A 427-nucleotide genomic window follows, 5' to 3' on the forward strand; every position below is an offset into this window, starting at 1 on the left:
CTTCAGTATTAGAAGAAAAATACAAGTAAAACATTTGAATGAAAAGTCCCATACTTTTTTTTTTGACAACTGAAGTACAGAGAATGATGGGAAAATCTAAACCGATTAATGCGTCGCAGTCGATTTTAAAGAGAAAACACTGAATTAGATTACCTTATTGTACAGTATGAATTTGATATCTCTTTGTTCCATAAAATTTTGCCTTCTTTTGCACACTACAGATTACTCTCTGATATGATATTTTGCCATAGTCTTTTTAACGAGAATATACCCATTCCTTTTCATGTAAAATCCTTTTTAAATGTCTTTTCTCTGAACATGTATTCAAAATTCCTTACCATGTCCACACCATTGAAACACGACACCAAGAAGAAAACAAGATTATTTTCTTTAGTAGAAATCGTATCAATAAAGTATATATGTGTGA

This window comes from Penaeus monodon, chromosome 28, assembly GCF_015228065.2.
Source record: "Penaeus monodon isolate SGIC_2016 chromosome 28, NSTDA_Pmon_1, whole genome shotgun sequence".
NCBI lineage: Eukaryota > Metazoa > Arthropoda > Malacostraca > Decapoda > Penaeidae > Penaeus > Penaeus monodon.